The sequence below is a fragment of the Acromyrmex echinatior genome, chromosome 5 (genome assembly GCF_024713525.1).
Source record: "Acromyrmex echinatior isolate Ae372 chromosome 5, ASM2471352v2, whole genome shotgun sequence".
NCBI lineage: Eukaryota > Metazoa > Arthropoda > Insecta > Hymenoptera > Formicidae > Acromyrmex > Acromyrmex echinatior.
In genome coordinates this window covers 15,378,244-15,399,140 of record NC_141856.1, presented here as the reverse complement: position 1 = coordinate 15,399,140, position 20,897 = coordinate 15,378,244, and the positions used below count along the sequence as shown (strand labels likewise).

The following is a 20,897-nucleotide window of genomic DNA, read 5'->3' as shown; positions in this document are numbered from 1 at the left end:
TTAATCATTTTCCAGCAAAAAATTATTTTGGGTGCACGATTGAATATACTAAAAAAATAATTTTGTTGAAAGATTTGCTGTGGATGAAGATTTGCTAAAATTTTTTGCTATGGATATTAGATCTGAAAATAACTCTGTTGAACCATTAAAATAATTTCATTGGAAACTTAAATTGTTATAATATCAACATTTTTTACAATTTGTTCATCATTTTTTAGTGTCTAATATAATTACTTTGATAGTCCAACAAAATTATTGTCAGATCCAGCAAAATTTTGCAACATCTTTTAGCAAAATCTTTCCGTGTAGGATTCTATTTAATTAATAGTCCAGGATTTTCATAGCCAGTCAGTATATTTAAAATAAGAAATACGAAAAGTATTCTAATTGTAAATACAATAGATGAACGAAAGAGAAAGAAAATGAAACTCAGAAATAATGTGGAATGTATTGAATTCTATTCCCTATTCTTTCGTCACGCATTTGTCAAAATCGTAGTCTCTCTTTGTACTTCCCTCTCTCTTGACAACGTTCTTCAATCCCTCTCCTCTACCATTGCTGATCCTCCCTCAGGATCCAACAGGTGGTACGCTGCTTCGTAACCGTCTACAGTGTCCCACATTGTGCCTACGTAATCGTGTGCCTATGGGTGTATCCTATGGGTATCGTATGTATAGGAAATACTTTGACCCTTCATCCGTTTCACGTTCTCTCCATATGTATTCGTACGTGATCTTCGTGAACCCAGCAGGTTCCTGAAGGAACCTTTTTTTATTACATGGCCGGGATCTTTTTTTTTTATAATTTGAAAGTATTACACAAGCATATCCTTTTGTTAAGTTGTACAGTCACAAATTTTATAATAGACTAAACTTGGAAAATTTACGCGCAATCCTTAATCTTTGAGCTTGTTATACACATTCTTAATTTATTGTCTCCACTCCAAGAAACGTTATCTAATTTTTTTTCAGTCCCGACGATCTATCATCAGCGTCTGCTACTTACACGAAGTTAATGATGTTTCTTATATAGCCAACGGCTTGGTTGAATAATAAATAAGACTTAAAGAAATATTTGCCTTCACGGTGTTTCACTTCGGGCTGATGCCTAACGAGGTGGCCGTCCACGAGTCACCCCTGCGCCTCGCGTTCGATAAATCGCGTTAGCGCGCGCATAAGTTTTAATAAAGCTCCTCTCGCATGCGTGACGTTCAGCGCGATCGACGTCCGGTGAATTTATAATATTGACATGGCAGCTGCCCACGCAGCAGCCCGAAGCGGAATTCGACGGAGGAACAAAATTTAAGAGAGAGAAAGGAGGGAAAAGGAGATAGGACGAGAGTGAAGCGTGTACGCAGTATGTAAATCCGAAAGGCGCAGAGAATCTTTGTGATCTTTCTCGTTCGGGAATTACACGCGCGTGCACGCGCGTGTTTCTCGGCGTGCGTGCCTTCGTTGATGAATCGTGGGGATACAGTTCCGACTAAGCTAAATCAGTGTACCGAAGAGCGGATGTTAGGCAACACGAGTGGCTGGCAGGTGCCACGATGTGGGTGTCGTTTTACGCCAAACTCGAGAGAAAATGTGCGGCCTTTCGCTTCCTTCGTACCACCCATCTCTCTCTATCGTTCTTCTTAACACGCGAGAGAAATGGATGGTTTGAGGCGAGAAGACTTCGTAACGTAGAAAGTCTATCCGTTTACTTCATCTACGTGAGCGAGCTCGGAATTTGGTATGCTAATCTTCTAAATGATTCGTATTCTAAATTATTGTGTTATTATTATTATTTAATACAGGATTTATTGTATCAGGAATCTGCTTATACAGGTTTTTATTTTTAGAAGGAGAAAATTAATGATTAATATAATATATTATTGTGTAATTATTATGATTAATATATAATATTAATATGTCATTATGAACTACAATTAAATCTTAGTAATACATGATTGGGTCCTACACATTAATTTTCTTTGAAAAATTAGAAACATCTAAATAATAGTCTCTATCTTAATAGTTCCTTTTCTTTTTTTAATTACACAATTAATTACACTAAAAATAAATCTAACATCTCTAAAGATGTTAGAGTATATATAAAAATTCAATAATTTTACGTACAACTCGGAACACAAACGATTCATTGCGTACTGAAAAAAATATTTCGTTGGATTAATGGGATTTTAGTTGAAAATGAACAAATTTTTTCTGATTGAGCTACTGAAATTGTATTAATTGAAGTAATTGAGATTCTGATTGATACAATCTTCTAATTCATCTATTTTGAACCAGACATTTTTTTAAATGTATATAGTAAAGGAAGTGTAAAGGAGGTGTAAACTTACCTATAATAAAGAGTCGGAAAATCATCGTGTATACTAAGAGTTAAATGTGTTCTTTGATATATTCAGAATCATTGAGAAAATAGATTCCAATATCATGGATTGTAAGTTTCCTTTACTGCGAATAATACTGCGAATTTTCTATGGTTCAGAATCGCATTCAGTCTTCTAACATAATATCAATCATCTTTTATATCCATTTATTATATCCATCGAGAATCGGCGTCCCATAGAGGCTCCTCTATGTTCCTATCCCATGACAAAATTTACAATTTCCAATAGCACTTTGCATCCGGCCGGTGGTGATAAACATGAAATCGCATGAATCCACATAGGTTTACGACGCGGCACATCGTCCTACGAATCGCGCGAACGTCTTAGCGACGCGACGCAAAAATCGCGCGGGTGGCCGCGTATATGCTCGGTGGTTATCGACGTTCGTCCCTCGTTGAGTGAGATATCGGGCTCGCATTCGCGTAACTTTCCGTAAACGCGCTTTCACGTGCGATCCACGGCGGAACGATTGTCGAGTTGGCATAAAACGATTCGGGTCCGACGATGCAACGCGATGCGATGCGATGCGATGCAGTACGTTCGTGGAACGGCGGGATCTTCGTGGTTTGTCGACCTCGAACAGCCAGGCCTCTTGGTCACCTTCTCTGCGGTGCAGTGGGGATCAGTTGATGGACGGGACAAGGTGGAAGATTCACGATACCGTATGCATGCGCGCAAGTCGAGAGTAATAGTTTTCCCATTGAAAGAAGCCGCGGAGGTGGACCTGACGTTTGTCTTATTAGAGGAAATATATTAATGTCGAGGCGCATTACGTCGTACATCTGCATCAACCTGTCGTGTCCGGGGCTTCTCGCGGAGTCACGCGCACATTTGTGACGGACGAACGTACGCACGCATGCACTCACGCACACATGCACGCACGCACGCACGCACGCACGCACGCACGCGTGATCGCACCTTAACGAGTATTATTCAATAATATTCAAATTTAATGAGTTCCTCGTAAACAACATTAATGAACCCTATGGAATCGGGCGGTGCCGTCGGACCGCTAATTAAAATATAATGAGACGCGTAATTATTGGGGATCGTAAAGCATTCGCGGATATAACCGATGCGCACGTAGGACGTTTGTATCTGCGTGATGGATCGTGGTACGCCTCGACCGATGTGCGTACAAAAGGAATACTCGGGCTCGAAGAGAGGAGGATATCGACGAAAATGACCGTACGATGAAGGATTGTCCAAATTAGAGGCGGGACGTGAGCAACTCGAACGATTTCTCGTCGAGCTTGTAATTTATATTCAAATTGATGTTAAATTATCAATGTCGGCTAATTACATCGATGTTGTGCTATTACAAGGATTTGAATTAACACGTAAGCGAGAGTGGTTGGACGAGCATGTAATTGGCAGTTGCGGATGAACGGGTTTTAACTGGATGCGCATCGACTGAACGTCACGTTTGAGGAAAATATTATATGGGACACTAATGGATGCTGACAGTTATAATGATAAGCCGAACGAGTTGTGAAACACGTAAATTTAATTGAAAAATGAAATAGAAGAAACGCAGTAATTGTATTCTATTATTTTTCATGCACTTGTCACACACGAAAAGAATGACTTGCTGAAGAATCTAAAAATTTAGGTAGATACAGATTTAAAAATAATTTTGTTAGACTATTAAAATAATTAAGTGAGAAACTCAAGTATGGTGAGCAATACTGCAAAAAGTTTTGATATTTTATTAACCAACTTGAACGTTCTACATAATTCTTTTGATGAGAGAAAGGATTTGTTAATTTAGCAAGCCACCAGTACCTTTAACCGGTGATCGGTAAATATGTGACAACAAATTTTATTGTTGTGTTTGCTGCTAGTCTGTTATATCAATTATTAGTAACAGAAGCAAACTATATAGAATCTAATCTATCTTTTGGCTCGTTTACATAGAATTCGTAGATGATCGTGGAGTTTTAATTTAGGAAACCGATCAAGCACAATCAAATGTAGGGAGAATACTTGATTAGAATTGGTCAATTACGATTTGGGATCCTGCAATCGTTTACGACTTTTATATATATATATATATATATATATATGAGCCTCTTATTTGCTAGCAATACTATTGATTATTTGTTACACTGACGAATTAGTTTGCAATCGTAACAAATCGATCGGTTTTTTAACAAATATTACATTTGCTTTCCCTTTGTTTCTATAACAAAATTATTTCTCTATAGACGATAAAATTATTCTCAGGTCTGTCATTTCTAGTTAAATTTTTAGATTTAGCAAAACCGTTCTTTTTGCATTAATATTAACTGGGGTGTAAACTATCCGCGAGACGATTAATTGATCATCGGAATCTTGATGAAATTGATCGTCGTGTGGATGAACAAGCTATCCTGATATACATATATTTTTATCAGTATTAATCAAAGTTTTATGAATTATAATCACACAAATATAATTATTTTAATAATTATAACTGAATGTAAAGTATTTTAATTTTTATTACAACAAAATTCTATTATTATCAGCAACATAAGTTTTTATTGAAAAATTATTTAAACTGTTGAGTCATTTGCATGATTATCTATTTATCCATTTATCAATTCGATTCGATTTTTACATCGAAAAGATTCGCAGAAAAATCACAAGAAATATCATCGAACGATCATTCTGGATGATCGACAAGCAAACGGACCTGCTCACGATCAATTCGTGCGGCATAGAGCGATCCGTCAAGATCGCCGCGTGGTGGATGACAGCAGATCGCGTTGAAACAATGAGCCTTAAGCTGTCAGAGCAGATGGGAAGAAAGGTGGAGAGGCAAGGGGAGTTCTCGCGAATGTACCTGTACAATATGTGCATGGCGTGGGCGCAGACTGCCTTGTCCATGTCTCAACCTGCTGAAACCCGTTTCGCGGTGGGGTCTGACGAGGCCCTGCGTACGTTGAGTACGTCGCGTCGGTTGCGTCGGCTTCCGAGGACGACGGGCCTGTCGGGCACGCCGACTCTGGGGAAGATGTAAGAGCGGTAAGGCCCAGGATTCGCGGGGATCGGCGTTCGAGCACGACGGCGGCATATAAACCAGGATTACGGGAGACACGCGGAGCCGTAATTCTCGAGGCTCGACGCCTCGCCACCGTGAGGTTCGCTGAGGCCTTGTCTCGGCGTTAAAACGCGCTTAAAACCGCCTTGTCTCCCCTCCTTCTCATATTTTTGTTCCTCTTTTTCCTCCTCTGCTGCACCCAGTTCGAACCGGGGGCCAGGATTGTGTCCCGCAAACGAGATCTGATATCTGCGCATACCATCCGTGCGGGGATCAACCTTCCGCGTGCCTTCAGCAACAGTGTTTCGTTTTGTAGCGATTTGAGAGAGCCGCCACTTCACCAGCAGCGCGCATGACGCGTCTTGTCCCGATACTGAAATGCGTTAAAAATCGCGCATCACGCGATGTCTCCGGGGCTGACGTCGCGAAAGTCCCGATCCTTGCACGAACGACTTCTCGCACACTTCCCTTATAATTTTTTTCATTTTACACTTCGGAGTCTTTGTCGCCCGATATCAAAACACGCGACACGCAACGCCCAACACGACGGAGGTGGGCCCGAAGTACTCGGGGATCAATGTCAAGCTCATCACAATGTATTCGTACTACAACTGCCGCTTCGTCTCCGTCTGTTCAAGAAATTACAATCTCACGAAAATCGTGACACGACGACAGTTAAATGGGCTTCGGAGCGAGTCTCAACCGGGTCCGGTCCTCGTGTCGCAGGGAACATATCTTGCTCGCGCCGTGCCATTTCTGGGACGCGTCTTGTGCGACCTTTTTCCACGGCGCGCCGAAATTATGAGAGCTCGAAGAGGGTACGGGGGGCCCGACGCGGGTGTTTTGACGGCCGCGGTTCACGATGAGGTCAGCCGGTCTCGCTTTCTCGAAAGGCGAGTCTCTCGTCGCGCTTCAACTCGCGAGAAACGGGCCTCGTCTTCCCGTGTCTCGCGGCGAACGGCGGTGATGGAGAGAAGAAGCGGGAGGACGCAGCCTTAAGCCTCGTAATGACCCATCTCCGACAAATTACCACTCGAGTGGCATTGTGTGCGAGCCCCGGGCCGATGCACCTTCTTCTTCACCTCCTCCACCCACTCCTCGCCCTTAGGTCGCGGACCCATTGACGCACGTTGCGTTTGATTTTAATGTCTACGTGTTGCACCGCGCTACGTTCCCACGTCGCCTGCGTTGTCATTACGTAACGATGCGATGGTGCTAATTTCTCCGAGGTGGAGTCTTATGCGACATGTTGCTGCATCGCGTTTATCTACGTGACATGTAACATGAGAGAATGTACCGTGGAGGAAATAATTGGCGAAAAAAAGCTCGGTCCATCCAGACAAGCGGCTTTGTACATTTAATTAGACTGCAATCATTATTTCTTTCGTGCTTTTTTTTCTCGGTTTTATTAAGAAATATAATGAGATAGAAAATACAGCTGCTTATGATATTTCTGAGGTGTAATGATTAGTTATTGATTTCTTATTCATAACGAGCTACAATAAAATTATCATAAAATATTAATAATGCGGAGAATTTATTAAATATAAAACTGATTTCTGTGATACGGGCGATACATCGTTGAAAAAATTAACAAGGTGAGCACGAGCAGCATTTAAGAGAAAAATTTAAGTTCACGCAAGTTTACGAGGAGGAAGGACACACGACTGGCGAACACTTTTGGGCGCCATATCCCACACGCTGCTTTGCATATCTAATGAGCGGTCACTTGTGTCGAAATTTATGGTAATCCATGCGTCTTCTCGGCAAAATTAACGACAATTTACCAACCGTAAGCGGGATGTATGTTTCCGTCATCTGCATTCTTTCATCGTACAACCGTTTATTAATGAGATGTGCCAATCGCGATTTCATATCGTCATTATATAAAAATCAGTTTACATTTTTAAAAACCGTGAAATATATATATCACTTTATATATATATCACTTAAATATATATATCACTTTTGTCGTAAAAATTCTCGTAATTTGATTCTAATAAAATATGATTTATCGATACGGACTAACTTATAGTTATACATATTTCAGTTAATTGGATCTACACTGAAAAAAAATATTCTGATTACACCAACAAGAAGTACAAACAAAATGAATTCTGACTATATGGATCACATTTTTGGTTATTGTAAATTAATTTCTGATTATCTCGACTAGAATATTTGATAGCTTTAATTATAAATGTCTAATTTTTGATGGAATTCATCAGCATTCCAGTTAATGCAACGAAACTTTTTTTCACTATAAATAATTTCGCATTAATTGAGTTACTCACGATTTTACTGGAAAAACGTAAAAAAATTTTTATAAAACACAGCTTACGTTATATACGGGTTGCAATACATACAGCGAGAAGGGTTAATTGAGAAATACTGACATGCACATCAGGATGCAACGAGGAGCAACAAAAAGCGCGAGGAGTCCACTCGCACGATAAATACCATCGCGGCCGACAAATTAGCCATAAAATCGGCGTCCTCGCCGCGTGCAATGCTACACGCACGACGCCGGCCTTAAGTCACTTAATTCCGTTCGTAACTCACCTGTTTTCGCGTATATCGCCCGAAATTTTAACTTATGTCGGCCATTATCCCACCTACTGTAACCACGTAACCGTTCCGGCAGAATAATTGTCGCGCCTGCGGTAAGACGGGAGGCGCGGAAGCTGGCAAAAATATTCGCCGCGCGTGCTTTCGGCGGATCGCGAAAGTTTCGTCCGATCTGGTATCGAATTAGCGAGAGCCACGTGGTCAATAATCGATCGACGAAACGGAGAAGCGCTCGTTCGAAAAGAGAGAAAGAAAGAGAAGTAGACGCGATTTTTACGAGATTGCAAATAAACCGCGTCGTGAACGGTTTGCGGTACGAAAACGGAATACGGAGAACGGAGAGGAAATTCCTCCGCAGAATTTTTTTTATCCTTTAACGTGGCGAAACAAACTCTCTCCAGGCACTTTACGTTCGTTATGAGGCTGACATTGTTATTTCGCGTAATTCACGAACCGCCCATAGTTCGCCGGGTCTCGATTGCGAGACGGGGGAGGTTTACTCTTCCCATCGTGGAGGATATCGACAGATTAGAAATGCATTTGGCGGAGTGACTAGAATGCGCCGGGTCGCGCCGGTGCATGTCGTGGTATGCGCGTTGCGCTCGCGCGAGGAAAATGCAGTTGAATCATCGACGGGCCACGCTCCGCCTCCACCGCTTGCCGAGCTTGCGAAACGCAATTTCAATGAACATTTTTTGATTTACTGCACTCCGGTGTTCCCGTCGCCGCACGATTACCGCTGCATGCGAAATTCACGGTTTCATTGTGGGTGACTCGTTTCGTGAATTTTTTTTATTGGGAATGAATATGTCGAATACGCGAAACGATATATGCGGGGTTTGCTGAATTTATCAGGAATGACAATTGAATATGTCGAATACGCAATCTTATGTCATAGGAAGATAAATGATGTTGCGCTTGTAAGATAAGATTTTTCTGATATTTTTTTATTTTGTATCATTATATACTAACGATTACAATTATTCATATTTTATGGTACAATATCAATAAGAAATCTTTGATAAGAATACTTTGTTTTCTTATTTTAAAAGTGACATAAAAAATTAAGTTTCCTAGAAAAGGAGGAAATTATTATTTAATTTGACAACAAATTATTAATTAATCGAATAATACTATCAAAAGAACATATTCTTAACACAATCAAGTATTAATTTTTTCATTTTAGTTTCACAACCTTTAAAAAATTATTTTTTTTTAGTTGTGATAATTTTAACAATTTTATTTTAAAAATTATTTAAATATTTTATTTAAAATTCTTTTTGAGTTGTGACGATTTTTATGAAGTTAAATTAGATCACTTTTGATGATTGAGAGTAATGAGAGTAATTTACTTAACTCATTCATGTTGATAATGAAAATCACATTTTTTTCTTGCGTCATTTCTGAAGAAAAAAAGTGATATATATTTTTGTGCAGTCGGACTTTATTTTAAAACATGATTCTCTCTTGTGAATCAGAGAGAAATAAAATAAAAAATGAAATATTCAGAAAGGCATTTTTTTACGATTTATTTAAAATATATACCACAGATCGAATCACAAAACATCTTAATTGCTGGATGTGTAGGTAGCGGAACAAATTTTACCTAATTCAGGCTCGACGTCGCTTCTTCTAAACAGGCTCCGAATTCTGCTGAATAAAAAATGAAAATGATATTCAGATTGGCAGTTTCACATCACCTTCTTCGCCGTCTGGTCGCGATCTCCGACACCCACGCAATCTCTCGAGAGCGCGGGTTTACAGGTGCGGCCGGCAACCTGTATCTTCGGTGCGTACGTGCGTGCGTGAGCGTGCTTGAGCCGCACGAACGAACATTCTAAGGCACGCGTAGATTACGCACGCGTGATACACCCGAGGGTCTCGTTACATTTCGAGAAGTCGGGCGACGACGCCGTTTCGACTTTCACGTCGGAAACGCTTGACTAACAACACGTGAATGTCACGTGCTTAAAGTATGCCTTCATTGTAAATGAAGTATCTTAGATGTAAAGCGAGATATATATGAGTAATAATCGATGGAATAATGTGAAGTCAGAAAGAAGGGCGCTAACAAATCGCCGATAATTTTAATTAGAGAATGTACTTTATATATAGATGCAAAAATTTAAATACGTGGTACAACAGTATTAACTTTATTATACGATATCACGCTCCAAGACTATTATTACTATTAAGAGAATAATCGGGTACCATAAAATCGAAATATAAACGTAGCGATTGAAAATGTTGCTGCAACATGTCGCGCGAAACTATCTTGAAATTTTTTATAATAATAATAATAATAATAATGAAACTTTTTTTACACATTTCTTTTTTTAATTTTTTTTGCATTTCTGATGATAAAGGTATAAATATGTCGCTCCACGCGCGATTCGTGTGGCGTCTGGCGATGGTGCCTAACGTGATTAAGTAACTACCAGCCGTAAAGCCGCGGTGGGATATAATCTGTATGTGTCCGTGTGTATATATATATATATATATATATATATATATATATATATATGTGTAAACGCATAAATTGCTGGATATTTAAGATAGCGTGGCATTATTCGGATAGCTCTGGTGATGGCCGCGCGTAAGTTACTGCCGGGCCACCTAGGCGGACCACTGGCCACGCCTCGGCCCACCAAAACAGTCCTTTATAGCTACGAGCATGGGCACAAAATGCACGTTTTATAGGGACTGCACGGCTGAAACGAGCGGATCGACGCGTGCGACCCATCACGCTCTACCGAGCTCGTCTTAGATTAAAAGGGGAATCGACGTGCCGTTCTATTTCCTCCCACCTCTAGGCGTGATAGACGCTTTTATGGAGACACAGTGGTGGTCCACTATCTTCTGTTTCTCGATAGCATGATATCTTTCTTATTTTTTAGAGCCAAGCGAGATGAGATGCTTGTCGTTAACTTCGTATTTCTGACATCGACAAGATATGTAGTAAAATAATAAGATGGACGATATGTGATGTCTGGATAAGTACATTTGTACTGCGCCAGATCAAGTATTATAATTTAGATGAATCTTAATGTATAATATTAGGTGTTGGAATTAATTCGTAGCGTTTTACAAGTGATGGGAAGTACTTTCATTAATGTATTAGGTGTTGGAATTAATTCGTAGCGTTTTACAAGTGATGGGAAGTACTTTCATTAATGTATTTTTTAATGCTCATGTGAAATAAATAACATTCTTTCATTAAAAAACGCTACGAATTAATTCCAACACCTAATATTTTTTAATGCTCATGTGAAATAAATAACATTCTTTCATTAAAAACGCTACGAATTAATTCCAACACCTAATAAAATAGCATTTAGCATTTAGAATATTTCTATCATATGTGAATCACATATTTGAGATTTTTATTACAGCTTAAATTGAAATTACAGTCTTACAGTTTCACTGATAAGATATTTATCTCTCCTAATTTTACTTAATTCAAACTAATAACAAATAAATTGATTTTACGTCGACATTGCAAGTTTACTGTTGTCAATGTAAATCAGAATTAAAAAAAAAAGACATTGTAGTCAGTAATTGACGCATCTTACAACCAGTGTAATTAAATCAAATTGTACAGATCCAAAATCTTAAAAATAAAAAATAAAAATAAACAATCTGTACAGGGCCACTAAGAATCATAGACTGAAGGTGCCAACGATTAAATTCTATACCAGAAGTTCAATGTGTTCATGAAGCTTTAGAAGTTTATATTAACTAATTCTCGTTTGAGGTGAGTTGCTGGGATATGATTTTTTTTTACTCAATTTTAATTTTATATATGTCAAATCAGGATCCTTTAGTTGGAACCTGTTAGTGACTCACATTTGACGGAAAATTCAATGAATTAGGATTTAAAATATGTATTGCTAAAGAGGACTCCAAAGAGAGCCGAAACGTTCAACAAAATAAAGAAGATTACACACACTTGATTAATGGTATAGAATTTAATCGTTGGCATCTTCATCAGCCTATGACTCTTAGTGGCCCTGTATAGATTGTTTAATTTTATTTTGTAAATCAGAATGTCGAGACATCGTTATTTGATATTCTATTGAGACGATCTCTCGGAGAAACACGTTCCCATAGTGCTCAGCCTCGGTTGCTTCGATTCTCCAATCGCGCTTTGGATTGTAGTTCCCGGTTAGTTAGAATCCGAGACGGCGTAGAGACAGTAATTTACATGACAACGAAATTCTCGTAACCCGCCTCTGACCCTCCTTATCGTGATCTCTCCTGCGATTCTTCTATATTTAAAGGAGGCACGGCCAGTGACCCGCGTGCCTTACCGTCGTTCATCGCTCCCGCGTGACTATCGAGGAAGGTGGCAGAGACGTAGGGCACAGGTGCCGCGATCTCGATCGTATCGAGACCACCGATCATTGTATCGAGAGGATCGCCCGGACGAATTTCCATAAAACGCCCGCGAGAGATATACGGTATTGTCCACGGTCGCTCTCGTCCCCGCCGTAGCCCCGCGACCCCGCCCAGCATCAAGATCGAGGAGGCACGTACCGTTCCGATCCACGTAAATAATGGATTCGAGAACTTGGGAATCTCTGGTCGCACGAATCGTTTGTTAGCTCGTCTCTTCACGGTTGCATCTTATGATTAAACAAAAAAAAAAAAAAAAGAAAAAAAAAGGAAAGAACAACAATGATGGCATAGCTATCTTTATAGGTATATCTTCGATATTTTTTGTTGTTTAGAAAATAATTAAAAGTAATACTGATGTAATAAAGGAATTCGGGATTTGATGAATAAATCCTTTTGTTTAGAAAAAGATTGTTGTCGTCACAATCAAAACATCAGTTTTGTAACCTTGAATCTCAGATTCCTGAAGATTAGGAAAGATACCATGCTGACAGTGACAAATGATTCCTACAATAGTAATTAGTAGTATCACAGCTTGTAGTACTAAAGCACCGATGATCATAAAAGAAAGTGAGCGACTTGATAAGCGACTTTCTCTTTTGGACGAATGTCTCTCGTTGACAAGCACAGTTCATTCTTCATTACGATCATATGTGACGGGTACAGTCGTTTCTCTCAGCCAGGTTTCTGGCAGGTGATATACTGCGACCGAGTGATTCTACAAAAGCCCCGCGAGTCTCGTTCGTTATGCCTAAATAATTCTTTTTTCTGTTCTCTGAAGTGCGGAGGCGGGGGGGGGGGGGGGAGGAGACAGAGGGGCAACGAAGAAGAAACTCACAGATGCAACCTGTCCCATGCATCTTATGAGCAGGGACGCTTCCGTCAGCATCTACGGATTCATTAGAGAACAATAGGATGATGAGTGCAGTCCGTTCGTTGTAGCTGACTGCACTCGCGTTGCATCGCGTTGAGCATAAAAAGGTCGTAAGAAACAGCAACAGAATCCTTGAGATGCGAACAATGGAGAAGATAAAGAAATATATAGTTGTACTCGCGCGTATTTTGTAGATTGTGCTTCCAATAAAGAAATATTTTTGCTTAATTACGCGTATTACTTTTGCGTCAATTGATTACTTCTTCTTTGCAGCAATAAATAAACTTTTAAAAGATATAAATAACAAGATTACAAAATTACATTGTAAAATAATATTACAAAAATAAATAGTAATAAATCGAAATGGACAATGAATTAATCGTATATTGTATTCAGAGCTCTATTAAATAAATGATACTAGTCGACGTACAAATTTCTGTGGTACGGCATTGTACTCATGATAACCAGGTAGATATTTCGCAAATAATGCACCGATTGCCGAGCACCTACGACCGTGAATACATACGCATGCACGTAGCTTGTCCCTTTCTAATTCTTTCTCTCTCCTTCTCACCCCTCCCACGTTTCCTCTTTCTTTTTCTCGACTGTGCACAACGAAGTGCATACTGAGAGAAGGGCACGTAGAGGAGTATGTAGATGCAGGACAATGCGGTCCTATTAACGAGATCAAACGATACACGAGGACGACCGCCGTGGTCCGGTACTGTGCTCTCGCCAACCAGGGATGCATTCTCGTATGCAATTCTTAGTTACTGCACAAATGCAATTCGGAATAATTTTTTACATTAAAAAATTGTTTATAACGCTGCACATTAAATAAGAACATAACGGTTGAAATAATTATGAGAAGATAGATGAAAAATTTGATTGAAATATTGAAGCTTATATTTTACAGTCCAAGTCTTTTTGGAATTCGCCTAATTCGCGATATTATGTACCATTATCTAACAAAATACATATCTTTGTAATTGTGTATGTAATTTGCAATGTTGAAGGTGAATAATTTGTAGAAAGCTAATTGTCATTGATACAATAAATATCTTTGAATGAAATAATTCGTAGGAATCGACATCCTGCGGCCCTGACAATGATAAGACCGCAGCACGACAGTGGCGGCGTTACCGAGCACCAAGGATTTACGGAGGCGACAGACCGATATACCACGTCCAACCCTGAACTCTCGTGCTTCCTCTCTCTCGATCCACTTTGCCATACTCTTTTCTTTCGAGAGATGCTTCGCTTCTGTTATGTTACAATCATAGTCAAAGTCATGCGTATATCAACTTTGGTGTGTTTGTTATTTTATAATTTAATACTTTAAGTAATTCAAAATTCAATGGTAATATTAATGAAGCAGATTAAACATAAAAAAAATATTATATTGGCAAAGCAAAGACACAAAGAATTAAAATTCGAAAATTCGAAACAATTACAACGTGTACAAAGATTTCTAAGGTATTATATGCAAGAAGATATCTGGACTAGAATGAACGGTACTCAGCACCGCATTACGGTGCCGTTATCGTTTTCTCGTGCAAATGTATCAAGCTGAAGTGATGGAATTAAATCTGAGGAGAAAAAAAAACAGCGGTATGAGACGAGGGACACGAGCGGACCAGATTGCTTTAATTTGTTGCGCGTCCGACAAAAATGTTAATGCTCGTCGGCTGCTCGTAATTCAGCTCCAGCTCTGGGACCTACTGTTCCTTTCTAGTCTTCACTCTTTCTCGCCGGTGTCCCCTTGTCACCCTCCTTCTTGTCCTTATACTCCCTTGTGCACTACACGGTTGTCCTTATCTGCGGTTTTATGTTCGGCTTTGCGTTTTAGCCACGTCCATTCGCGACGGAGCGGAGGTAAGCGCAAAGGTGCGAGAGGACGCGTCGGGTTTTAAGTTTTACGAAAGGCCAGTCGAGCGACAGGTTTATTCGTCCTTCGAATGCGGCACCTCGTACTTTTGGATTTGCGATCATCGGGCGACATACGTGAGAATTAAAAACTGCAATAAAAGATAGCGGAACGTCCTTTCGAGGAGAGAGAGCTAAGTAATAAATCCGCGTAACATTTCGAAAAATTTATTTTTATTTATTCACGATTATTCACATAAGAAAAGATCAGCGCATACATTGTGAAATTAAAATACCATTATTTGAAATTATTTATTACATTCTTTTTATTTTCTTGCAATTATCTTGAAAACGATGAATTATTCATAAACTGTAGCTTAGTGTGAAGTAACTTTATTTCTAATAACGTTCGCACCAGTATTGATAACGTAATGTATGTAATAATGCGGAACATGTCCAAGGTGTAAGCGTCGAAACGTCCATAATTTTCGTCCGATATCTTAGAACCGTACGGAATCCCGGAGATGCGATACCGCGCTGTTTATGATAGCCGATCTCGGCTAACACGACGGCAGGATAAAACCAGGTCGCCGCGATAAAACCGCATCGTGCTGTATCGCTCGATTGCTCCTAATCGCTTGGCAACGGCGTCTTGAGACACGGACGAGTCGCCTTCGTATGATCGCGCTTTTTCACTGCACTTCCGATGCACTTGTCGCGCCCACTTTCCCGGGCGCGTTTTCACACGAGTCGAACGGCCTGTGGGAACCATTCCCGCTCGCCGCACCCAGCGAAGTAACAGGCTGCTGCGTCGGCTGTTGCTGATGCTTGTAGGGCGACATGCCGAAGAAAAAAGTCAAGTCCCTTCCGCAAAACACTCGCAACGTTGACGACGCCCCTCGACGTAGTGTCTCTCTATATGTATGGGAAGGAAGAAGATTCTGTTATAAGTACAATCGGTGGATATTGATAAGTTCATTTGGTTATTCTATCCCTTCGGATTAATAAACCTATATATACACTGAAAGAAAAGATTGGCTGAATATGGCATAGCATTTTTAATTGTAGCAGCGAATTAAAAATGCCATATTTTACCATTTAATTTGCTGCAGCCAATTTTTTCTTTCAATGTAGGTTACACCTATGTATCTATATACAAATTTCCGAGTCAAGTTCATTTTTTGCAAATTTTCTTCTACCTATACATTCTAGATTTTAATTGCTTTATCCAATCTCATATTACTCCTGTTCTAGTCGATATTATTAATCATGTATTATATAGATTGTGGGTTAATTTCTAGATACTGTAGTACTTAACTTCAACGGATCATAAGATAAAATTGTCAATAAATTTGAATCATTCAAGTGTTTTTCTTGATATGATCCTAAGCTCATTAGAGTGCTCTATATGTCTATATCTTGCCGCGATTCGTCTTGCTAAGCGTATCTGCAACGATTTCACTTTATGCGCGTATATATTATATTTCCACAGTGGAAATGAAGTGTTCAATAAGGCAGATTGGAGGTGTTGATCGCGAAGCGAGATCGCTAGAATGATCAGGAATGTGGCGCGATTCAAGAAGTTATCTAGATTATGGGACACTTAACTTTATATGAGACGTCATAGCTTATTAAACCGTTTCTTAATCGTGAGAACGCGGATATGTATACGCATCTTCGATTAGTGTTACGTGGAGAGTACTCACGTTTCAAAGTGCTGCGATTATTATTTACTTCTGAGAACCTCATTCTCCTTCTAAGAATGATAGATCAAGTAAATGAATTAGACGATTCAATAAATCTCAAAGGGATGAAACGCGACAAAGCGAATCGAGAGAGCAACAGCCAACCACTTGACTTTTTGTCAAGTGTGGTTTGCTTTAAATATTATTTTACGATCTACTCAAAACACTCTCGAGCTCCATTCATGGAGTCAGCCAAATATTGTCGAAGCCCAATCGCTTTACTACCGTTCATTTAGCGACCGAACCATTTCTTCGGGTCCTTCTCCATCGTTGGCTTTTTTATCCCGTCGCACGACTTCATCCCTCTTTTTTCTCCTCGTTTCCGTGTGTTCAACCAATAGTAATCGTTCGCTGTTGACAAAGAATACCCTTTTAACAACGCTCAAGAAAGCGAGAGAAAGAGAGTCGAACAGGCATCGATCATAGGTCATGGAGATTGCATCTGTCGCTACGGAAACGAGTGTGCACCCGCGACTTCCGTTTCTCAGTGTCACGTTACCATCCCATTCAGTTAATATACTTTGAGGTCATTGATTCTGCCTAAGCCGTTGGGAACGACGAGTCAGTGACTTGAAACAAGTGTGCCGTTGATGGCCTCGATGGATTTACGAACAGTCATGATCGCAGGTTTAATTTCATATGACTCGAAATTTAACAGAGACGATTGTTTGGTTATATGAGAGACCGTAATTACTGTACATTGAACGGTATTGTATCATGGAATTTTGCGGTTTAATCGTTCGCCATCTTATCTGCCAAACGTATTTTCGGCGGCCTTTTAAAGAACATCGAAAATATGGTAATTGAATGAACGGGCGAGGCTCATTGACCGCATTTGAGTCTCCGCGCGTCATACGCAGTGTGAAAGACGTTCCTCGGCGTAGATCGAAATGCATCGGCGCCGATAACGATGGCCGAACGTTGACAAAGGACGCTATCTGAAATCTGTTTGGGACTCTCTGCATACCGCATGTCGAGTAGGCCGCATAAATGCATTTATTTTATGGGCTGCGATGGCGCTTCTGCTCCACGGAGGACTCGATGGAGATGAAGAAGGTCTTTCATCTCAGCTCTCTATTAAAAATACACCGGGACAGAAATATACTTGAATTAACCATAAGCCTCACCGGCTTGGGTCAACTCTGTTGCAACGATCAAATACAATCGTCTTTCAAGCAAAGACTACACCAATATCGGCATAGAGAGAGATATGCATGTATCATAAAATATTATATGGAACAAAAAAGATTAATATTTTTAATATATTGTAAATTTAAAAATACTGAATTAAATTAGTAAAAATTGTACTAAAAGAACAATGAACGATGTATAATTAAATTTCGTATCGATAACAATTTCTTATTATTCATTTCTCTAATTTATTCATTTATTTATTTATTTATCTGTAAATATGCATAATACAGTAGCCAAATTGAATAGAAGCTGATGCTCCCCGGAATAATTAAGATCTCTTCTCGTTAAATTATGAGACATATGTTGCATCATCGGGTGACCATATCAATCGCATTCCGAGTAAAGACGACAGGTTCGTAGACACAAGGTTCTCAGTTCGACTAGTTCGTTGCACACACAGTGGGTCATTGTTATCTCATTGGCGACTCTAACGTCTCCTTTCAGGAGCGGATATATTATTCTCGTTGAGCGAACAGGTCCTTTAGTGGAGATAACGTGGTGGGCGCCGATGGAGTTGCATTCACAATACATTCCCTGAAGATGCGTGACGCATTCAGAATCGTAATGCGTGCTCCACTTGTATTTCTCTCGGCAGGTTCATCGCTTAAAAAGATGAAAAAAAGATTCGGCCTTAAACCTTATCACTCAGGATTTTTCAACGGTTATAAACCCTTGTGGTGTGCATATTCCGAGTTTATCAGAACACTTTATCGTTTATCTTTATCTATAATTTTTTTCAAAGATTATAAAGACTTAAGATAAAAAAATTGACAAAAAATTTTTATCTTAATTTGAATTTCGATGGTACGTACATGTTTGATATTAGTTACGAGACAAATATTTGAAGATAAAAGAAAGTTGACATAAAAATCTTTAATTTAATTAAAGATTTCATTTTATACTTTTATATATTTATTTAATATTAGTTATAGACACAAGTATTAAGATAAAAAAATTGATAAAAATTTTAAATTTTATTTTTAGTTTTATGATTCCGTTTATACGTGCATATTTAAGATTATTATTTTTTTATATAGTTTTAAATTTTTTTTTCAGTTTTATCCAATTTTAATTGTTCACAGTGTACTTTTCTTACAAGCATAATATTAATCGTGGTATATCGATGACAAGGAAAGAGAAGCATAGGGAGGGACTATCGCCGCAGAAACGTAATTAATTTTCTCTCTTGACTTTTGTCGATGGGTGGGACGTAGTCAATTTCTCTTGATACCGTAAGCCAACTTTGGTCCTTTCCTTACGCAAAGTATTCATTAAATACACTGGACTAAAAGACGCACAAAGAATGACCTCATTTTCCTTCGTAACCAAACAAACAAATTGATCACTTGAAAAATATTGATAACTGTTCCCGATCCAAATCTGTATTTATCGTATCGGACACCGTGGTAAACTTCAGCGTGGCTGTAGAAAAGGAGCGCATAATGACGATGTGCCAGATTTGGCGACAATCAGGATGAATGGCGAATCTTATGGCGACCATTTCTCCTCGCCAGAGACATGGACAGGTTTCCGTTGGTCTTCCTATTTCGTTCTGTAAAGTTGGCCGTTGTCCGGACTTTTGTAAATATTTTCAGCACGGATGATGAACGCCGAATTAAACGAGCATTAATTATCGAGCAGGCGCGCGCCGCGTAGGCGTGATTCATGGGCAGGAAAGGAGCCCTTGGCTCCTCTCTTTCTCTCTCGCACTCGAGACTTGATCTCTGACTGCTTTCCTCTTCTTTATCGTTTCCTTCTTCTAATCTTGTTCTTTTTTTTCTCATAGATGATTATCACGATAAACGACGATAAAGACGCAGTAATTGAAGTTTGGCGTAAATGATCTATCAATATAAGATTTTAATATCCCTATCTTCTTCAATATTAAAACATTATGTTTGTTTTGGTAAAGACTTCAAATCAATAATCTTGTACATTCATCCCTTCATTAGGCAGAATCATTGATGTATCGGCAGAATCGGTGATGTAGGTAGGAGTTGACATTAAATTTTGATAAACAAAATTTTTTATCTGAATGTACCGATCTGAAAGAAGTCATATATCATCTTCACCCACGTCGCTGTGGGTTTTACTAACTAAAATGAGAACCGGGAACGAATTTATCACAAAGACATGCTCGTGACGCAGCGACGTGATGCTGCAAACGCAAATGCGTTACGACGTTGAGCATCTCATCGTCCGGCAGCGAACGCATTTTTTCTTCTTTTTCCCCTGCTCTCTCTTGTCCACCGTCCTCTTGTTTTACATGTAACCGACTGGCCCCTCCGGTAAACTGTCCCCACGTCACCACCATTCTGTCCGCTGGAAGTCTGCGCTGACTTAACGCGAAGCTACGTCGCCACACGTGACTGCGGCCCATCCCACATCTCAAGATAGAGTCTTAGCTTACCTAGCGGGGCACCTGAATGATTTGCGTCCTAATCGGCCAGCGAACTCTCCCTGTGCCGCGATTATCGATGATTTCGCCGTTCGCCACCTACCCTCCACCGTCTTTTGCTGTTGTTTTCTTCACTTTTCTCTCTCTCTCTCTCTCTCTCTCTTGTGTTCTCTCTCCGTTTGTTCACTCGTAACGCTGTTGCGTAATCCACGCGACGCCCTAGCACCACGTGGGTGGAGAACACGAAGGAAACGTCCGGTCGTTGGAAAACGTACGACTTAGCCGCCGGTGAAAGAGTACCACGAACGAACAATCTGTGCTTGGTTTTGAGTTACCGCAAGTACAGGCCATTGGATCTTTACTGGCCTTCGTTAGTCCAGATTTATTTATAACGAAACAGGAAATTCTGCCGAGATATGCGTGCCTTTGAGCGTCTCGATATT

At 39.7% G+C, this 20,897-nt stretch overlaps 2 long non-coding RNA genes across 3 annotated transcripts in view; one reads left to right on the top strand and one right to left on the bottom strand.

The window, feature by feature from the left end:
- Nucleotides 1-20,897, top strand: part of LOC147909831 (uncharacterized) — a 371,480-nt gene that overhangs the window by 148,287 nt on the left and 202,296 nt on the right. The window lies entirely within an intron of this gene.
- On the bottom strand, nucleotides 101-3,085 carry LOC147909832 (uncharacterized). Its single transcript, XR_015545178.1, has 3 exons — nucleotides 2,342-3,085; nucleotides 1,006-2,146; nucleotides 101-755 (listed from the first exon to the last, which is right to left on the bottom strand). It is a non-coding gene; the product is annotated as an uncharacterized LOC147909832 (long non-coding RNA).